General features: G+C 41.7%; 1 pseudogene; it reads right to left on the bottom strand.

Annotated features, from left to right (window-relative positions):
• Nucleotides 1-10,636: 10,636 nt before the first annotated feature.
• Nucleotides 10,637-11,361, bottom strand: LOC147438033 (uncharacterized; annotated as a pseudogene).
• Nucleotides 11,362-20,263: the final 8,902 nt, after the last annotated feature.

Raw genomic sequence — 20,263 nt, 5'->3', positions numbered from 1 at the left:
CAAATAATCATTAGGAAAAGCTTGTACTAAAAAATGGGCCTTGTAAGAATTGTTGATGTGGTATAGCTTTCAAATAGTGGGGATCGGTAAATTTTTTGCAAATAAGATCCAAACTTGTAGGAGGTTGGATATTTTTTCCATGTATCGGACATTTCCTTCATGTAGATCTAGAAATAGGTGATTTTAGATTACCGTAACGGTAACAAAACCTGGTTGATTGAAAAAAAATGGCATAAATTTCATAGAAGTCATCCAAACTTTTCGGACCTTGGCTCTTTAGAATCCATTTTTCAAGAACTTTCCAATGATAGGTCATATCATGGGGTTCTAAGCAATATTTAGAGGGGTCTATGAGGTTGCTTTCTTTTGTACAACTTTGATGATGTGGGACTCTTAAAAGGCCCAAAAATGAGTTCAAAAGTTTCCTAATGACTATGGTTGAGCATAAATGCTCAACGAGGGGTTGGGCAATGATGGTACAGCCCGACTGTGTCGACCCATGGAGGTGCAAGAAGTCCATGCATGGTGGTTTGCAAGCAAGTGGCAGGTACATTGGGCAAGTGTTTGATGGTTTTAGGGGACAGGTACACCAGGATGGAGCACTTGCTAGCAGAAGCTGCAAGGGTTTTGCTATTACAGGTGACACGACACTATGAGAGATCGTGGTGTTTACCGCGGGCCATTACCGCAAAACAAGAGAGAGGAATTCAAAATGAGGAGAGAAAATCCTTTTGATGCTCAAGCAGCACTTTACCGCAAATATTACCGCATGCATTTCCGCGAATATTGCCGCGCACATTACCGCTAAGGCTGGACCCCCTTCCCCCTCCCTCTCCCGCAGGTTTCCATTTAAATTCAATACAACTCAAAATGTATTTACACACTACAACTCCTACACTCTCCAGAATGCTTGCTCACTTCACTTAATCTCTCTTTTGCTCTAAAAATTCTATGCATAAATCATTGAACTCACAACAAAACCATTACAAATACTATCCATAAGCACATAACGAAACATTTGCAAATTAATCATATACTACACCAAGTGAAAGAATGGAGAGTTTTATTAATTCTCATCTTGTATAAGATCTCTACAAGCACTAGGATCCATATTTAGACCCATAGTATTCAAATCAATAAACATATTTAGAGATTCTTCCTCCTCTCCATCACCTCCTGTAGAATCATCATCGCTTTCTCCCTCTTCCTCCTCCTCAAGATGACTATTTGCAAGGTTTGGCTGACCTTCTTCAACTTCTACTACATCTTCCTCTGCATCTTGTGGTGATGGTATGATGGGATCAATTACTGGCTCAATGTCCGTCTCTGCAAAGATAGATCTACCCCGCGGCGTGACTGGAATGACATACCAAAGTCTTCTTTGATATATACATGGCACATAAAAGACCTGTACGTCACACACAAAGAATAAGCTGATATACATAACTTAAATTTTTAATTTAAGTTAATTGCACATAGCCTAAATTACCTGCTCGCAACTACTAGGATTCACCAAGTTGTCAGTTTTTCCCCGATGGAATTGGGTGGAATCCACCATAATGAGCCCATTTTCATGTCTTTTGACCTCACCCGCAAACCATCGGCAATCAAAGAGGAATTTGTGAAAAGATCTGAAATCCACTTTGATTATTCTCTCTATAGTACCACAATATCTGACCTCATCTGTTGTTGTGTCAAAGTTTCCCATCACGCCACAATCATTAGTGGTCCGACGCTCATCTATCTTGCGGGTGCGAAAATGTCGGCCTTTAGACCAAATAGAGTTGAAAATGAGACCCTACAATCACAATGCATAAGAGGTTACATCGCATTTCATTAAGTGATTTGCATACATTCATACATAACATATACACACTCACCTTGCGCAAGCATCCTCGCGCATACTCCCATTCTTTAGGGATTATTTGTTCTCCTTGTGCTTTGGCATTGGTCATGGCATTATGGATCCACTGTACTTGAATCAAATCAGGATATTTTGCAAGCTCCTTAGGAAAAGGAGGTGCATGTCTACCTCCATAGGACCTCTTCCATGCATCTCTATCCCTTTCTCTACCTGCGCGGGCTTCCAAGTACATATTGACCCATTTGGTCATGATAGTGGCATTGAGTAAAGAGTAGTTGTTGACTATGGCATGAAACTCTCTATCCATGACCAAGAGTGAGCCTTTTCCACTGAGAATGGTTGAGTGCTTCCTAGGATCCTCTTCTTCACTCCATAGACGAGGCAATGATGGATCCACTGTGATGAGATACTGTGAGACATACACAAATGCCTTTTGCACCACCCAACCTTCTGCCATGCTCGCCTGAAAACATTAAAACCACATATTTTTATTAGTAACTCCATAGCGTATAAATGCTATCTATATTATATTGATTTTTCATACCCCCGATTGTGACCTCAATCTAACAAAATCCTTTAAAGTCTTCAAGAATCTCTCCAAGAAGAACATCCATCTAGAGTGAACCACCCTACAAATGGCAATCTCCTCAACAAGGTGAATCAATAGGTGTATTTGGCTAACAAGGATTGTACATGGGAATGCATCCTTAATAGCACACACTGCCTCTACTACTAGCTGATGGGCTACTGGTATGGCTTCTACTTCTATCTCCTTGGATCTCACAAATCTACAGGGCAAACGTTATATAGTAGATGAAAAAAATTTCCAAAGTTCATGCATGCACAACATGATATAGTACTTGAAAAAAACCCATTACCTCACAATCTCACCCTCTTTGAATATTGCAGCCTTCACCTTAGTGTCCCCATAACCACTAATAGTTATGGGAAGTACAAACTACAAACAATAAAACATCTTAGTGAATGTCAACCTATATATAAGGACACATAGACACCACAAACTGTTCTACTCTTACCTGAAGGATTTTATGCCAATCATGGGATTTCAATCCATACAATTGAGTGGAGCCACCCTTTTTGGTTTTTTGTGAAAGCATCTTTGAGTGACCGCATATATCCCGTTGGAGTTCTGATGGATGCAATAACTTGCTTTGTCCGCTCTTGGTCTGCCTTTGACATTATCCACGGTGCTTTTGGGAGAATCATCTTTCCCCGCTCCCCCATGCGGGGCGTGGCTGAAGGGGGGAGACGTCTAATGGCTCTTAAATCTTCCCTAGCACCCAATGAATCCTTCTTGCCAATTATGTGATCCCATATAGCTTGCCCAACATTTTTGAATACATTCATAGGGTCCAATAAGTGCTGAATTTTCAACGAAGCCCAATAGGGGAGCGACAAGAAGATTGAGTACCTCGACATACCCTTTGGCAACCCATTGGGAGGCGGGAAGGTACCATGATGCTCCTCCCAATGCTTCGCCCAATCAGCCATGTTCCAATGGAACGGCTGCACTCCATTGATAGGGGGAGCATATCTATGATGTGAAGGAGGTAGGAAGCGATGGTTGTTGGGATAGATCACCTTCCCAAGAAGAGGAGGTCTCTCTGTCACAAGGGAAGGGCCACAAGTGGGACACGCACTATGTCCAGATATTGCCAATCCTACCAAGAGGTAAACAAACGTTACACATGAGATGATAAACCTAAAGCAAAGAGTACAATTAACATGTGCATACTTACCAGATACCTCTCCAAATCCTGGGTAATCATGCATGGTCCACATGAGGATGCACTTGATGACGGCTTTGCGGTCTCGTGGTGGCCGTGAAATGTCAATGACATCTATGCCTCTCCATAGTTCTTGAAGCTCATCAATAAGAGGCTGCAGATATACATCCATGTTTTTTACCTTGTGCTTTCCTGGAATGAGAAGTGATAGTAAAATGTTTTCCTTTTTTGTTGCCTCCCAAGGCGGAATATTGTAGTTTACAACCACCACCGGCCAAGTGCTCCATGAAGTAGAGCGGTGCCCAAATGGATTCACTCCATCACTAGCTAACCCAATCCTCAAGTGACGAGGCTCATCCCTGAACTCTAGCCATGTGTCCTCTATGTGCTTCCACACTGGTGAGTCAGCTGGCACTCTCATAATACCATCTGTGGAGCAATTTTTTGCATGCCAACTCAAAAGCTCGCTCGTACCCTTCGATCTAAACATGTGTTGATGAATGGAAAATGTCTCAAAACTTTACGTGGAATTCTATTGCTCTGCATTCGTTCTTTGAACCTAAGCTCCCCGCACGATGGACATGTGTCACAATCGGCATGCTCATTACGAAAGAGCACACAATCGTTCACGCAAGCATGAATGCGATCATAATCCATCCCTAATGCAGTCACCACTTTGCGGGCTTTTTGTCTATTCTCTGGCATGTGATTGCCAGCTGGCAGCATCTTTCCTAGCAACCTATCACAAGAAGAAAGTACATTAGAAGCTAATTTATGCACTCCACAAGCATCCTTCACAATCTGTATACATACCTCAAAAGTGCGTCGACACTAGCATTGCTCCATCCAAACATCGCCTGAAGGTTAAGGACTTCGAGAGATGCCCTTAAAATGGAGTAAGAGCATCTATATTATAGTGCGGTGTGTGCCGAATCGAGTAGCTTACTCCTCGTTCTTTCGGAAGCTTCTTCGCATGCACACTCTGGTTCATGCTCCTCCTCTCGTGCAAAGAGATCCTCAACCATTCTATGCAAATGGTCGTCTTTTGCATCCACATAAAGAGATGGGATGTGGTCACTCGGATAAGAGGGAGCAACAGTACTTGGCTGATTTGATGTGCTTCCTCCCTCTCTAATGGATTCCTGGTGCATGCGCTCTTCCACCCTCCTTTCTCCTCCTCCACCAACCACACGCCAATGAGGGGTGACGTCAATAGCCGCTACAATTTGCGGATCGTTTGTTTCCATCCGTGCACGCTTGCGAGGATCTTCCCATAGTCCATAATCTTCTACATGGCTCAAGCATATACGTCGAAGTCGAGCAATGGCGCATTTGAACAACACGCATGGGCATGGTAATCGCTCGGCCAACCACCGTGATCTATCTGGTTCAGTGGACGGGCCAAAATCATCCCAAGCAACCTACATTAATAAATTACATACACTATTTAAAATCAAATTACCAAAGAATGTTAATAAAATATCAGTAAAAAGCAAAAATTAAACTTTTAGGTAAAAATGTCATTTTCAAAGTACTAGGAATACTTTCATTTTATATATAGTTTATAAAAAACATAGTACCAATAGATTTTGAGGATCAATAGTAATAATGTCAGAACGTGGCCCTCTGTGTATATGGCCCGAATTTGCGCCGCGGTAATCAGCGCGGTAAGACACGCAGTAATGCTTGTGGTAATAGGAGCGGCAAATCAATTTTCAATTTTTTTTATAAATAGGGGCACCCGTGTGCCCCGCGAAGTTCAAAGCCCTAAAATTCGAATTTCATCGTCTTCTCCACAGAAGCCGAGAGCGCAAACCTCACAACCTTGAGCTCTACCTCCATCTCTACTTTTCTACTCTCCACCATCTCTACTCTTCCACTCTCCTACCCTCTCCCAACAAGCGCTCCAGGTTCCATGTAAGTTTTGTTCTTATGTTTTTTGATTCTTTCACACGCATACACACACACACGCATACACACACGTATACACACATACATACACTCATACACACGCATGCACACACATGCATACACATGCATACACACACACTAATTAGTGCATATGTTCTTTACACACTAATTACACACTCTAATTAGTGCATGTGTTCTTTACACACACTAATTAGTGTGTGCATTATTCTAATGCACACACTAATTAGTGTAAGTGAAGACACACCAAAACCTAAATTTGTTAATTATTAGTTACTTGCAAAATCTAAACTTGTTAGATTTGTCAAATTTGTTAAATTTATTACTTGCATAACCTAATATGTTAAATTTGGGATTGGCCATGCACACACTAATTAGTGTGTGATTAGTGTGTGCATTGGCCAATGTGATTGGTCAATGCACACACTAATTAGTGTGTTATTAGTGTGTGCATTGGCCAATGTGATTGGTCAATGCACACACTAATTAGTGTGTGATTAGTGTGTGCATTGGTCAATGGGATTGGCCAATTCACACACTAGTTAGTGCTTATTAACACACACTAATTTGTGTGTGATTAGTGTGTGCATTGGCCAATGTGATTGGTCAATGTACACACTAATTAGTGTGTGATTAGTGTGTGCATTGGCCAATGTGATTGGTCAATGTACACACTAATTAGTGTGTGATTAGTGTGTGCATTGATCAATGGGATTGGCCAATTCACACACTAATTAGTATGTGTTAACACACACTAATTTGTGTGTGATTAGTGTGTGCATTGGCTAATGTGATTGGTCAATGCACACACTAATTAGTTTGTGATTAGTGTGTGCATTGGCCAATGTGATTGGTCAATGCACACACTAATTAGTTTGGGATTAGTGTGTGCATTGGCCAATGTGATTGGTCAATGTACACAATAATTAGTGTGTGCATTGGTCAATGGGATTGGTCAATTCACACACTAATTAGTAACCCCAAACACACACTAATTTGTGTGTGATTAGGGTGTGCATTGGCCAATGTGATTGGTCAATGCACACTCTAATTAGTTTGTGATTAGTGTGTGCATTGGCCAATGTGATTGGTCAATGCACACACTAATTAGTTTGGGATTAGTGTGTGCATTGGTCAATTGGATTGGCCAATACACACACTATTTAGTGTGTGATTAATGTGTGCATTTCAATGGGATTGGCCAATTCACACACTAATTAGTATGTGTTAACACACATTAATTTGTGTGTGATTAGTGTGTGCATTGGCCAATGCGATTGGTCAATGCACACACTAATTAGTTTGGGATTAGTGTGTGCATTGGTCAATTGGATTGGCCAATACACACATTATTGGTCAATACACACATTATTTAGTGTGTGATTAGTGTGTGCACAAGCCAATTGGATTGGCCAATACACACACTATTTAGTGTGTGATTAGTGTGTGCATTGGTCAATTGGATTGGCCAATACACACACTATTTAGTGTGTGATTAGTGTGTGCATTGACCAATGGAATTGGCCAATGCACACACTAATTAGTGTGTGATTAGTCCAATTACACAAGCCAATGCACACACTAATTAGTGTGTGCACAAGCCAATTACACAAGCCAATGCACACACTGGCCAATGCACACACTAATTAGGGTGTGCACACACTAATGCAGACACTAATTAGTGTATGTTAACACACACTAATTAGTGTGTGCACAATCTAATGCACACACTAATTAGTGTATGTTAAAACACACTAATTAGTGTGTGCACAAGCCAATTACACAAGCCAATGCACACACTAATGCACACACTAATTAGTGTATGTTAACACACACTAATTAGTGTATGTTAAAACACACTAATTAGTGTGTGCACAAACCAATTACACAAGCCAACACTAAAACACACACTAATTAGTGTGTGCACAAGCCAATTACATTGGCCAACACTAAAACACACACTAATTAGTGTGTGCACAAGCCAATTACATTGGCCAACACTAAAACACACACTAATTAGTGTGTGCACAAGCCAATTACATTGGCCAACACTAAAACACACACTAATTATGTTAAATTAAACAAAAATCAACACAAAAACAGAAACATACCTCCATGATTAAGTTGTAGGTGACGTATTAGGCCCCAATGGCCGTCCAAGTGATCGCGCAATCGGTCACACTAATCATAAACACAATAATCTCTTATTAGTCAATACACACACTAATATCTTATTAGCACTCAAGGCTTTGCAAGACTCTTTTATAGGTTGTAAGCACACATTGGATTCTTTCAACATTGGATACTATAGAGAATCCAATGTTAAAAAATCCAATGTTTGAAAAAAAATCAATGTGTAAATTTTTAATCATATATTCAAATTTTATACCCTAGTTTAATCTTTGTCGTAATAAATGCATACCATGTCTTCTTCTTCCACACCACGCTTTTGCAGCATTGAGGATTTCATCGCAGACGGGATGTCATATCCCGACGCTCTCTCTGCCTATCATTCACAGCCGTCGCCTCAGCAGTCATCATCAGGGTTTAGCTGGTTTCGGGGCGCTCTAGGTGGGTCCACTGCCGTACCTGTGACCGATCCAGTTGTGGAGAGGGCATTGCGTCTTCGGGCTGAGTGGTTAGGTTCGCAGCAGACCCTTACGCAGTGCTATTCACCGGTGCAGCTAGCAGCTTTTGGATTATCAGAGGTCTCTACTCCGACTGGTGGCACTCCATACCTGCAGAGTTTTCCAGTTCCAGCTCCAGGTTCAACTTTTCCTTCACAGGGTCCAACGCCCCAGGGTCCGACGCCATTGGGTGCAACGCCACAGGTTCCGACACCACGGGCGTCCACCTATCCATCACCTATCCCACCTTCTGCCCCAGATTCATGTCGGCGCTCTTCTGGCAGTCAGCGTCAGGGCAGCTCGCGCACTAGCGCCGGTCGATCTCGACGAGGGAGCGGAGCTAGTTGTTGTTTTTTTTTTTGGGGGGGAGGGGAAGTACTACAGATTCTCCTCCATAGTCACCTCTCCTTGCTCCAACAGAAGATGAGGACCATGACATGCCTTCACCAGATGCTCGCGGGTTATACTACCAGGTTCATAGAGGAGGTATGGTGGATCTCAGGACAGCGCAGGGCAGGAGATTCCGCACACACGTCAACCAATGAATCCACTCCACAATATCAATTGTTTTCTCAAATTTGATCAGCAAGATCCCTACAACCTCACATATATAGAGACAACCATGCACATCCGTTTCCCCAACCCTGAGGGGCAACAATTCTCAAGGCAATGGTTGCAAGAGCATGTCAAAACATTTCTTAAGAACAAAAAATCTAGTGTGAGGAGAGCTACAAAGGAGACAATGGAGTCTCCAGAGCATAGCTATCGGCCAGGAAATGTCCATGATGTGGAGTGGGAGACTGTTATGGGCGAGAAAGAGGACGAAAGGGCAACGGGTGCGAGGATGTATACGCATCAAGTTGAGGGCAGATCCCATCAGACTCCTACGCATTATGGTTCGGGAGGAAAAACGGCTTGGAAAGACAAATATGTAAGTAAAAATATTAGTTTTATTGTAAAAAATCTATTGTTTTTTATTTAATTAATTGGTTGCTATTTTTTGTCAGTATAACATTACCATGAGTCGCCCGACCAGAGATGTGCAGAGATATAGAGAGAACCATACCGAGTATCAAACTTGGTGTTGGTTGTTTGAAAATCAAATGATCTCTCGAGAGGAGTTCGAAAATGCATGCAGAAGTCTTCAACATGTAAGTTTAATCTTATTTAAATAATCAAATTGTTGATTTTATATCAAATATTAAATAACAAAGTGTTAATTGTTTCTTTTTTATGGTTTTGCAGAGTCAAGGAGTTCCACGCGAAATGCCGCCAACTCCCCCATGAGCATCCTCTATTTTGTATACGCGGGCCTCGTTTGCCCTATCCCACATGACCATACTCTATTTTGTACACGCGGGCTTTTTTTGCCCTTTGTGTAAATGCAATACCTATCATTTTTTGGCTCAATACCTCCCCCAATTGTAATTCCACTTATGTAAATGAAATTATCAATCTTTTTTTGGCTCAATGTATTGTCCAACTGTGATATTTTGTTGTAATTAATAATAATTTTGTAAAATAACTAAAAAAAATAGATGACCTTTTGGATGGTCCTGCAAAGGACAATCCAAACGGTCATCTCTTTTTTTATAATAAATCCCGCCACGGTAATGCCCGCGATAACTCACACACGGTAATGTTTGCGGGTATTTTTGCAGCAAAAAACGCGGTAACGGTTGCGGCTATATTTCCGCGATCATTACAGCGGAAGTTACCGCTAGACCATTACCGCAAACTTTTCCGCAGTGTTTTCCGCATACGGGAATTTTTATATTTCAAATTTGTTTGTTTTTTTGCGGTAATGTGAGCATTAATATCGCGCATATGTTATAGTGGGAGTAAGTGTTGATATGACAAGCTTGTGAGTGGGACAAGGGGTGCTAGATACAGGTGCTATAAGGTTTGTGATATGGGATTTGGGGTAGGCTGTCTGCACGACACTCTATTGCCAGGATGTGTATGCCAAATGCGACATGGTACAGGTCATTTGTGTCTCTCTAGACTTGGAAGTCAAAAGGTTCTATGATGTGTATGTCGGACCGGACATCAAGATCAGCAGGTGCAGGGCTTTTCATGTGCTTAAGGATATGTGTTTTCTGTTTGTCAATCAAGTCCTTGGGCAAGGGGATTTTCCTTTGATGTTGTCGATGTTCGTGATGATAAGCGCTTCTATTGGCGGATATCTTGACACCTTGAAGCTTTTTTATGCTTTTTTATGTCTATCAAGCTTTGGTATAGGATGCGCCCTTGTGGAATGATATGAAGGGTTGTTCTCACTATGGCCGAATGTCGATTGCCTTTGGATTGCTTCAGTGGGAACGCCCCTCATAAGGGGAATTGTTTTTTTGGAAGGCTTTAAGGTTTAAAAGCCATGCCCAGGAATAGCAGGAGAGCCACCCGATTGCATATGGAAAGAAAGCAGGTTGCACCACTTGAGGGCCATGCAGGAGGGGGGGTTGCCAGGTTTAGGGGGTCACTGCGGTGCAGAGGACCGTCGGCTGTAGCCCATCAAAAAATCTAGGGCTGGAGTTGGATATCAGAAGGGGAGCAGCCCCTTATACAAAAAGCGGCACTCAGCTATGCAGGAGGTGGGTTGGCTTGACAAGAGATCGCCACGTGAGAGGTAGGGAGAGTTGCCACGTGCAGAGTACACCCGTGGACAGGTCTTGAAGGAGAGGGAAGGCCGAGCTGAGCGGCGGGCATTGAGGAGAAGGAGGACCGGCTACAAGCAGGAGAAGGCTGCAGGGTTGCGCCATCAAGGAGGTGATGGGCCTGGCCGAGAGCAGAGAAAGGAAGGACGCCACGGGGTGGCAATAGGAGGAGGTACATCACTTGGGAGGCAAGGAAGGGCCGTCAAGGAGCTGGCCATGGTCGGGTCATGAGGGAGGTGCACCAAAGAGAGCTGCCAGAAGAGGATGAAGGGAGAGATAGGAGAGCGAGGGAGGCCGTCAATGGTGGCTGTGATTGGAGTCACAATGGGCTGCAAGAAGCTTGAAGGGGGCCACCATCTGTGAGTACAGACGAGCAAGGGGCTGCCTATGCATGGAGAGGTGAATCAATTGAGGAGATTTGGACAAGAAGAAGCTAACCAGGGCTTCGGTGGTTGTTCAGCACGTGGCAAAAAATGTTCGAGAGTGTGTCCCTCGAAGATTGTGTATCGAGGTTGTTTTGAAGCAAGGATAGCAATCATTGGAGGGTTATGTTTGTGCTGTCTAAGTCCACTTATCTGCTCTTTCTAAAGCAATTTACTTTTCAAGAAGCTGTATGATGATGGTGGACAATGAGCATTGGAAGAGAGCATGGAAGAAAATTGGTGAGTTTGGAGCAGGGTTCTCACAATCCACATACCATGCTATGCAAAATGATCTATTGGAAAAATACTATGTTTAAGTAAAGCAACGTGTGCAAAGGGTAATTATTAGCAATATAGAGCTTTTTGGATGTACCATAGTCAGTGATGGTTGGTCCAATGTACAAAGAAAACCACTAATTAATTTAATGATTGTTTCACCTAGAGGTGAAGCAATTGTTCATACTATGGATTCACATGGTTCAATTAAGTGTGGGGTTTATACTACTGATGTAACTGCCTCTCTGATAGAGGAAGTGGGTGCTAAACATCTAGTCCAAATTGTGATGGACAATGCAAAGATTTGCAAGAATGCCAACAAAATCTTGAAGCGACAGTACTCACATGTTTTTCCTTTCAGGTGCAATACACATGGTTTGAATCTTGTATTGAAGTATTGGTATAAAAGTGATGATACCAAGTCGTTTGTCTCTATTGTTGATATTGCTTGTGAGATTTATGCTTAAAAGATAGAGAGTACTAGGTATTTTTTGACCTGGCATGTCAATTAGATTAAAATTGCCTGTAAAGAGTAGATTTTGCACTCGCTTATACACTTTTGAGACTCTTCATCAAAACAAAGATGCAGTCACAAGTTATAACTACATTTACATGTATAGCATTTCATGGCTGGGAGAGCGAGCATAACAAGAAAAGTGAAAGAGAAATCAAAGGCTTAAGGGCAGCGCTTACACAAAACACTTGATGGAGTAGTGTGATGGATGCATATCATGTAATGATGATGGTTATGTATGCCATACATAATCTTGACCAAAGGGCACCCAATCTTGGAAAAGTATGGATGCAATAGTAAACTATTCAAAGGAGTTTGGAGTGTCTTGAAAAATTAGAGAAACTGGTGGTGGAAAATCATTGGCGTGTTCCATTCTCTCGTCGACAAAGGAAAGTCTTCTTGAATTACTTTCATGCCAGATGGATTGGAGCGCATACACCATTACAGAGTGCTGCTTACATGCTAGATTTTGAATACTGGAATGACTTGATGTCCAATGTTGAAATGGTTCATGATTTTTACACAGTGGTAAATACTTTCTATGCCAATGTTGATGATCATGTAAGATGCATAAAAGAAATGTCCTCCTTTCAATTGAAAGAAAGTCTATTTTCAAAATCTCTTGTTCAATAAATTCTAAAAGAGTAGCTTGCATGGAAATGATGGATGATGAATGGTGGAGAACACTATGCTTTGTTGGGTAACCTTGCGGTAAAGGTTTTAACACTAGGTTTGTGTTTGACCCACTAAAGTGGCTTGGAACCTCATTCCATAAAATTGGCTCTATGATGGTCTATTTTTCAAGAAACCATGATCATAGGATACCATTGAGATCCTATGACATAGAGGAAAATTCTAGTATACAATTTATCCCAAAAAAGTGTAAGATTAAAAATTTTACTTTTTTATAATTAGTAAGAAGCCGAAATAGTGGCTTTTAAATTTAACAACATACACGTATCTGAGGCCTAAAACAAGTTGCCATTTAGAAGAAAAAAATAGTACATGCATAGATTCTCATTGTATACATATCCATGTATTTTTTTTAAAAAATTCAATGTGCTTTGAAGGTCTTTAAAGGGTCTACATGGGATATCAATACTTTTCAGTGATTTTTGTTCGATTGTACCTGAAAGATGGATCTTAACAACTAATAAGTTTACATGAAATTATTTTTATATCTATTTTTTCAACTCCCTACATGCCTTGAGAACAAATCCCCAAAAGGCTTTGATGAGGTTTTTTGTGGTCCATGAGAACAAGAATTTACAAAAAAGTTGGTTATAGCCACAAAGGTGGCTCATGCTCACACAACCCTAGTGTTAAGCCAGTGTTCTTCAAATTCAAGCTCAAAAAGAAGTTGGACCGTATACGGGTGAAAGCATGGAATGGTGGCTCAAATAGCTGTGTCCATGGACACCTACTATCAAAAACTTTGGCCTACAATTAGACATGAATTCACATAAAATTTTTATCATGATATATGTCAATGGATAGCTCTTAAAGAATAAAATGTAGAAGTGCAATCACTTATAAATTTTATTTAGTTTGTATTCTTTTTTCCACAATATTGTTTTTGTGATATGCTATCTAATAGCTTAAATATCATTCCACCTATTCATGCTTACACCCGTACATATATATTCACGTTACTACTCACAATCGACTTCTTATAGATTGTGCCAATAAGCTTGTCTACATGTATTGCAATGAAAAACTTATGCGGCACGTTGAAAGCAAAGAATATGAAGAAGATATTCCCAGATGGATGTATGATTGCAATGATGAAGAAGAATAAAACTTTCACATTAGACCTGTGATGTGCACAAGCCTTGAGCTAGAGAAAAGTCTCAATATAGACTCAGATGAGCTCAATCAAGCATGGGATAACCTAGACATAGATGACAAAATCTTGGAAAATGATGACAATGAAGATTAAGCAACAATTTCATTGAATTTGCTAAAACGTGTCACTAGTAAAAGATTACAATGAGTTTTGTCTTGGAGTATATTTTGAAGTACCCTATGAGTTGCCTCTTGCAACCCCGGTGGTTTGTATTTATTGGCCATGCCAAGTATGGTATATAGGCCCTCATTAATGGTTGCACCGAACAATGCACATGTGGACATATTTTACATTTGCCTCACCAAGCATATAAGATGGTAATATTGTCCACATGGCAACATATAATGTCCTCTCCAACCGTCAAAGACTTTGTGGCATAGGGGACATTGGTTGATGGAGGAACTGCTAGCCACATTTGAGATGCCCACAACATCAGGATGCATTAAAAAGTGGGAGATGTGATTGCCTTGGCAGATAGGATTTAAACATTGAGAAAGGCCCTGCACATCTTAACTAAGCTTTCTAAGTTTCACTTCAACCCTTTCAATGGTCGGAGGGGGGTTCTGCACTTGCGATAGTCTCATTGCATCTTGCTCTTTCTCTGCGAGCTTTTCCCCTATGCTTTTCTTGACCTTGCTCAAATCCATTACAACCCCTTCCACCATAAAAGGAATCTCTTTTCTTGTGAATCTCAATGTCTCCTCACGTATATCATGGGTGCTAATGGTGACATCTCTAGATGCAAAGTCCACTGGCCTATCTAGAATAAAATGGATATAAAGCATTTTAGCAAAGTAGAGAAGTGCATCTGAATTATGGAGAGGATGACCCTACACCTCCAAGAAGATTCACTCAACGTTTTGATGTCATTATCTTGGCACCTTGACACCTTGAACCATGTTCCCTTCTTGATCTCACCTTCTGGGCACGTTCATATCTCTTTGATCATATCCTTTGAGACTTGTTTGTTTATGTCACTCCTTGGGTATGGCTGGGATTTGGCCAATTGAATAACTTGCATGCCGCTCTAGTTGCCTAGTGGACAATCAACCCTTGTGCAAGAGCTTTAAAATGCTTGTATGCATTTTTAGCTGACTCATGGTTCTCATTATCTTGTCTGTTTGCCATATCTACAAAAATATAGATGATATAAGAAACTTGGTTAATGAAATATTAATACATAAGACAAACATCTCATTGGCCTCAATGATTGAGATATGGGAATGCAATAATTGGTGGAAAGCATCTAGTAGAGACAAGTACACGTCAAACATGAGACCAAACAAATTATCTTAACCACATCTCAAATTATTTTAACCACATCTTAAACTATCTTGATCACATCGTTTAAATATAAAAACCATATTCAACTACAAAATTGGATTAAACCACGGAAAGAGTTTGACTAGTGGCCATTGCACCTTGTTGATTCAATCTTCAATGGTCTTAAAAGATCTTCCAACTGTATCATAGATTTTCTCTCTTCATGATTTGACAAGGACAACCAATTTTTGGCTCTATAAAGCATAACTTCCATGGTGCATTTTTTGTGGGTACTGTCACACATCCAAAGATCATGTACAACCTTCCAAAAATCATATAACACTTGCAATAAGTATCCCAAAGTGTAGACATCGCTTGCCGTAGTATAGGCATCTTCAAGAAGGGGAGCATCTAACTCGGGTGCCAACCATCATCGCTTATATCGCTCTCGATCAGCTGTATATTGGGTATGTGCCACATTTTCTAGGTTTTTGTCTGCCTCATATACAAAATCAAGTGAAAATCTCCTTTTGGGTGCTCTTAGCAGAAGTCCCCAATCAATGATGTTGATGCGTGCCTTCAAATATTTAGTGAAGTCCAACACTACATTAAATGGGTGTAGGTTGGTGTGAATAATGCCCGTCATATGTGCAACTACCATGCCATCCACCAAAGCATGCATAATGTGGGGAATATTCATCACTACCTCCTCGACCTTGGCAAGCTGCTCTGGGCTTAGTTGCATGTCTAGAGGGGGGGACTTTTTTCACGCTTGGTCCAAGCAATACACGACTCTAAAAAATTCACTGTATTTGAAGGGCACCTTCAAGAGAGAATGTCACCGCGTGAGCCGCCATTAGAGTAAGGAAATATTGTAATCCAAGGTGACTCATTTGTGAAAGCAATGCACATGATCATTATTGGCTACAATACTTGGATCCCTTGCTTTATTTGAAATCTGTCATAAAATCTAATATCTAACTAACCCAAATGATTTTCTCATATTAAATTGATCACTTAATGTGGGAGAATAAACGGGAACAAGTGTTAAGATATAGGTATGTGCTTATAGATCTATCTCAACACGGGGCCAATGGTAAAGGGGCCCAAAAGGGAGATGGTCTATCAAAGAGCAAGGCTAACCAATGGAGCATAAGACCTTAGGGTTAGCTTCATTGAAGACCTCCAATAAATGTGTGTAAAAGTCCTTTGACCTTAAGTAAGCTAGGGCTGAGCTTGAGGTGGGAACCCGGCCCAAGCTCGAGGTGCTTGTCATGCTTGAGGTGTTTTTCATGCTTGAGGTGCTTGATTAAGATGCTCGAGGTGCTTGACTGGCTCCATGCTTGAGGTGCTTGACTTGCTGCATGATTAAAGTACTTGAGGTGCCTTGAGAAGCTTGCCTGAGATGCTTGTGGGAACACCCCCTAGTTCAAGTGCTTTGTCATGCTTGGTGAGTAAGGTGCTTGATCACCTAAAAGTCAAAAGAATTCCTACAAGAGGGGGGGCGAGCCCTTTTCCTAGGGGCTAGAGAGAGAACACCCACTCACACACACAAGGGAAGCCCAACTTGAAGAGGCAGCAAGGACACATGTCAGGCCCCTACCCATGTTACCTTCATGTGTTGCTTGAAGCCTATTGGCTAGGCTTCAAAGGGGTCCAATGATAAATTACATGAATTATCTAATTGTTTTAGCATTTATCAAGTCCTCTCTCTCAAAGGGGAAAGGGGGACACTTTTCCTAGGGGCTAGAGAGAGAACACCCACTCACACACACAAGGGAAGCCCAACTTGAAGAGGCAGCAAGGACACATGTCAGGCCCCTACCCATGTTACCTTCATGTGTTGCTTGAAGCCTATTGGCTAGGCTTCAAAGGGGTCCAATGATAAATTACATGAATTATCTAATTGTTTTAGCATTTATCAAGTCCTCTCTCTCAAAGGGGAAAGGGGGACACTTGTCCCAAGGCTACCCATGTTGCTTGTAATGGCTCCTGCTTGTGATTGGCTAGGCCTGGAGGGGTCCAATGAGCTTCAGGCATGAGCTACAAGGGGGGGTCGACCCAAGCAAGCTAGGGGGGTGCCTAGGGGGTATACTCACCCACACACACTCACAAGCACTCTCATTGTGTGATATGCAAAGTGCAAGAGCTCCCTCTCCAAGCAAGTAGAGGTTGAGAGCCTACACCAACACTCTTGGCTATGGAGTGCAAATCCAACCAAGAGCCATGCTTCAATGCTTAAGCTTGCCATCTCCTTCTTCTTCATTACTATGCTATTATGTATGCTAGCAACAAGAGTATGATAAGTGAGGAACTAATTCTTTCTCCTATGAAATGTTTCTTCTTCCTCTTCCCTACCCTCATTCCCTGCTAGCTCTCTCCACCTTCGAAGGTGTTTGAGGTCTTGGGACTGAGGCTTGGGATAGTTAAAGCTTTCTTCTAGTTTATGTTATGTTTGTGGTGCATGAAGCCTTCCATCTTCATGGCATCACCTAGGTCACAAGGAACACAAAGACTGTATTGTAACAAGTCTCTCTTTATGGGAGAAGTCATAATACAAATGCCTATTGGAGGGGGGACCGGCTCCACATAAATCCGGTCCTCAATTGTTGTCATGTTCTCTAAACTCTCTCTCTTGCAAAAGTATTGTCTATGCCAAGTTAACTAATTGCTATGATTATGTTGCTATCTTCAATTATGTCTACCCGCTATGCTCACAAAATCATTTCTTGAAAGTACTCTCATTAAATTCCGCTATTCTCAAATTGAATAGGCAAATTCCATTACATTGGTATCAGAGCATTTGGTTTCTCTTTTCTTGCTTAAGAAGAGAGGTCCTTAAGTAGCCTATAAATGGTTGATGTTGTTAATTATAATAGAGTAAGTGGAACTGGGATCTAATACCGGTTTTGTTAAGCCCACTATGTGGGGGATGGTGCACACCTCGGGAGCTTTGGACTTAATAATGGAGTCTTTTTAGACTTGCCTACGGCTTTACCATTATTGAGCCATAAGAAGTCTGAAAGGAGCTAGCCCTTGGCAACTCTGCTATGTTAGACCTACTCCTCTACTCTCTATAATTAACCACTTTGAGCCGTGGGTGTAGATACTTAAGAGCCGATTTTCAAAGGCTAAGAGGAGTGGCAACTAAGGTTTTGAATTGCCAAAGCATACACTAAGTACATACATAAAATTTTGTTAACATGGCTGACAATAATCAAGAGAGTAGAATGAACATTGATAGCTTTGATTTTGCACATGAAGGTGCTAATGATGATGCTCCCATGTTTGTGAATTATCTTGTGACTAGGTTGCAACAAGCTATGGGCAACCCTACCTTGCAAGCCGAAGTTACTCAACAACTTCGTGCCTATGGAATTTCCCTTCCTCTCCAAGAAGAGAGAGAGCTTAGGAGGCCTCTTGAAGAGACCCCCAAAAGAAGACTCTCTCCCATTCGAGAGGAGGAATCCAAAGAGAAAGAAAGCAATGAAAGTCTAAGTTCTTCTGAAGATGTGGCTCCACGAAGAAGGCGGTCTAGACGATCGCCTACTCCTCCCAAGAGGAAAAGAGCAACCCATAGTCCTTCTCCTCATCACTCTCAAAGGCAAGAGAGGAAACAAAGGAAGAAAAGGGCTAGGAAGAGGTCACCCTCTTCTCCTTCTTCTTCACCTTCCTTCTCTTCCGATGAAAGTTATGGCTATTCTCCTAGAGAATACAAGAGGGGAGGACATCGCAAATCATTTCCTGCATGGCGAAGGTCACAAAAGCTAAAGAAGTTCAAGGAGGGAGGAAAGAGTATCTCTTTTCTCACCTACGATGGCACCTTTGGTGCTACCGACAAAGTGTTGGCCTTCATCCAGCAATTTGATGCGGCCTTTGGGGACGAGGGCTTCACAGAGTCCTCCAAGCTACGCCATGTAGCTATGCACTTCCAAAAATCAGCTCGTCAATGGTGGGCTAGCCTTCGTGGCAATGGAGAAGCCCCAAAGACATGGAAAACTCTACGAGTTTCCATCATGAAGCAATTTCTTCCAAGCGATACTAAAGATAAAGTTCTTACCGAATGGCGCGGCTTGAAGCTCCTCTCTCATGAGTCTATCAACAAGTATGTAGATAAGTTTTGGGATTTACATCTCAAAGCTACTGTCTTTCAAAAGATAGACTTTGCCAAGCAAAGACAGCCATTCTGTGCGGGATTACCTGAAGAGATGGCCGAATATATCAACTCTCAATGGCCCGGTACTATTACCGAAGTAATCCACCACACCATGGTTGCTTCACGCATCAATTTCCATCAAGGGGCTAGACGTAATGTCAAGCCCATGGAAAACAAAGATAAAAATGATGCAAAGGGGAAATCCAATGCTCAAAATAATTCCCAAAGCACTTCCAACAACAACAACAACAATCGTCCCAAGGAGAAGGGAGTTTACAAAGGTAAAAACAAACTCTCTCCTGAAGAGCTTGAAGCTTTTCGCAAGGACCATAAGTGTTTCAAGTGTGGGGAGCAAGGACATGGCTATCGTTCTTGCCCCAAGAAGAATACTCGCAATGAGACTCCTAGGGCTTCCACCATCGAAGCTCCAAAAGAGGATGCTCATTGCAAAGGATCATCACTCTCCTATGCTTGGGGAAAGGTAAGAGAGCATGATGCCTTCATCTTGTTTGACCCTGGCTCTACTCTCAACTTCATATCAATAGAGTTGGCCACCAAGTTGGGCATTCAAGCTTTTGAGATGGGAGATATAGTAACAGCTGATGCAGCTTTCAAGGGACAACAAGCCTCCGTTACTCCCTTGATTGGGAAGTTGAGGCTTCATGTCCAAAGCTATGTCGACAAAGAAGACTTCTTCATCTCTCCCCTCCAACATCAGGATGTTATCCTAGGGGCACCATGGTTTGATCGCATGGCTGCCAACATGAAGTTCCCTGAAAGGAAAATTTACTTCACCTACAGGGGAAAGAACATGTATATAGATGCTAGTGAGCGTGGTCGCACTATTCCACTTGTAAATCCTCTTTCTTTTGATAAATCAATGAAGAGCTCAGTTTCTGCGTACATGATTTATGTCAAAGAGTCTCTAAAAGCTAATAATGTTTCATCAAATGAAAATGATAGG

The sequence above is a fragment of the Adiantum capillus-veneris genome, chromosome 17, assembly GCF_014529385.1.
Source record: "Adiantum capillus-veneris isolate H3 chromosome 17, ASM1452938v2, whole genome shotgun sequence".
Lineage (NCBI taxonomy): Eukaryota > Viridiplantae > Streptophyta > Polypodiopsida > Polypodiales > Pteridaceae > Adiantum > Adiantum capillus-veneris.
Note: the sequence above shows the minus strand (reverse complement) of the source record. Positions and strands in the feature narration are given on the sequence as shown.